The sequence below is a fragment of the Lemur catta genome, chromosome 16 (genome assembly GCF_020740605.2).
Source record: "Lemur catta isolate mLemCat1 chromosome 16, mLemCat1.pri, whole genome shotgun sequence".
Classification (NCBI taxonomy): domain Eukaryota; kingdom Metazoa; phylum Chordata; class Mammalia; order Primates; family Lemuridae; genus Lemur; species Lemur catta.
The window spans coordinates 44,434,732-44,438,122 of record NC_059143.1 but is presented as its reverse complement, the minus strand read 5'-3'; positions in this window follow the sequence as shown (position 1 = coordinate 44,438,122).

Genomic DNA, 3,391 nt, shown 5'->3' with positions numbered 1-3,391 from the left:
AAGATTTAGAGCTCTATGACCTTTTTGTTTACCTTTGTATTCCCAGTTTCAGGCACATGTTCAATATGCATATGTTGCCTAATTAATAATCATGGGACTTTCAGTACTTTTCATTAGATATCATGTTGATGGATTTGACCCATTTAGTCTATCAAGACCTATGGGATTCATGACTGTGTCACTGAGATTATTTGCCATTGCCACTAACAGATTTTGTTAGCATGCCATGCATGTTCTTATCCAGATGATGGCTAGAATCCTGTATCATAATACTAGAGAGCTCCCTTCAGGCTGATGTCAAACCTTTGAATTTTTAATATGTCCATTCAGATAAAATTGAATTCACTTTGCCATGTGACCATTCAACTCACATTTCTTTAGCTTGTCTACCTTATATGAAGGTAGACATTAATTGCCATTTTGAATTTTGAATAAAAAACTAAATCCTACTCTATTTCCCTGAAATATCTTGTCTAAGCTCTCAAAAATTAGTCTAACTTAATTTAGGAAATCTGTAACTCTTCTAGTATATATGATTTCTTCTCCTAAGCTCTTGCTAACTAGTTTTAAATAGGATCTTGCTTAAGATTAAAATATATAATATACATATGTATATTTTTTGCTGAACTGTTTGAGAGAATAGGAGGAAGGCAACAAAGAATTATTATTTCACAAACTACAATATAATTATCACTCTTAAGAAATTTATCATTAATATATTATCTATTATATAGTTTGTATTCAAATTCTCCCCACTGTCACAGTGATGTTTTTTAGAGCAGTATCCAAACAAGGCTCACGTGTTGCTTTTAGTTGTCATGCCTTTTTAGTTTCCTTAAGTTGAGAATAGTTTCTTGCCTTTAATGACATTGAGTATTTTTGAGGAGTTGAGTACAGTTGCTTTTCTATTATATACTCAGATTCATATGATTGTTTTCTCATGATCAGATTCTGGCTAAACATTTTTGGCAAGAATACTACTTAGGTGATGTGTCTTTCTCAGTGTATTCTATCCGAGAACAGGTGATGTCTGTTTATTCCATTATTGGTGTTTTAATCTGATCTCTTGGTTAAGGTGGCATCCACCAAGTTTCCCCACTGTAAAGATAACTTTTTCCCTTTATACTTAATAACTACTCTATAGAGTGATATTATGAGGTGTGCTCATTTCTGAAATTAGAATTGCCTTTGCATTCGCCACAACTTCTTTTTGTGATTCTTCGGGAATGTTAGTTTGCACTCTACATCACAGAGTAACTGGGTCCCTATTCAGTTGCTCAATGGGACAAATATGAGCTCCAGTTGTCTCTTAACAACATTTGGTCAGTCGTTATCCCTCTGAATATCAAACTCCTTTGTGTACCAATTGTATGCAGCAGAGTTGAGCAATTTATTTTTCCCTCTGTTATCTATTAAAATTTCACTATCAGCCCACGTAGCTGTTCCCTTCCGGATGTGTCCAGTCTCATTCTACTCAACTGTTCTACCAATTGTTTTCTTGTCTCAGCTCTCTGCATACTAACTTGGAAGGCAAGCGCAAAGTATTGAACTTTGATTATTAGAGGCTGAATTTGGAAGTACATGCAATCCTCAACCACGTGAGTTTTGTATTCCAGGTACTGTACTTCATACACTGTAGAACCAAGACAAAAACACCGGACTTGTCATTAATTCAGCAGCTGTGATGGGAAGTTGGTTATTTCTTCTTTTTGCTTTTCTTCTCTTCTTCATTGAAATATTCAACGGCACTATTTAACTAGAGTTACTGTGCAAAGGCCACCCTGGCAGTCATTTTCTGCCTTATCTTACTGACTGCTCTGTACATCTGATTGTGTTGACCATTTTATCTTTCTAAAATGTCTCTACCCCTTGGCTTTCTAGACAGGACATGCTTTTGTTCTTTTATAGACAACTGGCCATCTTTGCCATGCATGACTGTAAGTTTTCTCAATGTATGTGAAAGTAACCATTTTGTCTCTTATAATGTTGGCAAAATGTATTATTGCTTATATACTTTAAACATTTTTTTTGCTTTACTTGATTATGGGATCTTTTAACAAGGTGAAAGACCTCCAACAATTCACTAGAAATCTCATATGCTGTCAAAGAAAGAATTGCACCAGACAGCATTAAACAGCAAAGAAGAGAACTCCACTACTGAAACAAAAGGCAGGAGAGTTTGTAAGCACTGGGTGAGTTAGTGGAAAAGTAGAGGACCTTGGAAGGAAGATTGGCGGGTGTGATTAGGTCATCTGTGTTTACTGATTGGTGTTTATTGAAATTAGGCTCCTCTCCTCCCACAGAAACTGGGAGGTGAGGCCTCTATTTTTCCCGATGTTTACATTTCAAAGAGATGGGTCCCAGGTGTCCCTGAGAAAGACAGTCCTGAGTTATAAAACTGGTAAGAGACTAGAAGAAGATTTATTTACATTTCAAAGGACCAGAGGAAAAAAAAATTTGCAATTGTAAGTTTTTGTTTTGTTTTGTTGTTTTGTTTTTAAGTAAATGCTTTAAGAAAAGAGAGGTCAGGGGCCTATAGTCAAAAAGAAACCTGTCTTAACTTTAGTCCAGCTGAGGGGACCCTTAAGGCCATCTTGATTAATGCAGAGTTGTAGCTTTTCATAAATCTGTCATTGCAAAAATCACCGTTGGCTCTGACTTTTGAAACAAGTTCCTGGTCATAGACAGAGGCCATGGTGAGAGAAGAGCGTGCTCTACCTCCAAGGGAATATTCAAAGTAGAGTCCAGTGGCTTGCACAGAGACAAGAGGTTCTGTGCCGGGAAGAGAGGAGCCGGAATGGCCCAGAAATTCAGTTTGTAATGACTGTGTTTCTGACCCATGGGAGTTTTTAATCTCTCCTCTCTGTGTTACATACACAAAGAAAGCATTTTTATATCTTCTAATTAATTTAACTCTGGGGCCAGAGTGTTTGGGGCCAGGAGAAAGCATAACTATTAATTCTCACACTTAACACCCCCTCCTCCCCTCATAACTTCCCGGCTGTCCTTCACATGGGGTTTTAATATGACCTACCTTTTTGGTGTAAGTGTTTGGCACTTTTAAATCCTGCTTTATACTCTAAAGCTCCTACACTGAGGATGGAGTTTCATTATTTTGGTTTTCGTTCAAATGACCTTGAAGTGCTTGTAGAGAGAGCTGAAAATGAGTAAATCTTTTAAATGGTTTAGGATTTCTATGGTGCGCTTTTATTCTTTCAAAGCCTTGATCTTTGTCCTTCTTCATTTATAAATTTCTGTGTCTGGTCTTACTCAACAAAATTGTTAATCTCCCCGATTTCTGGTAATCTATCGTTATCCCGAGCATCGGATGGGCATGTAATTGCTCATTGTACTCGCTCGGAGCCCCACAGAACAGAGGTTATGCAATTTG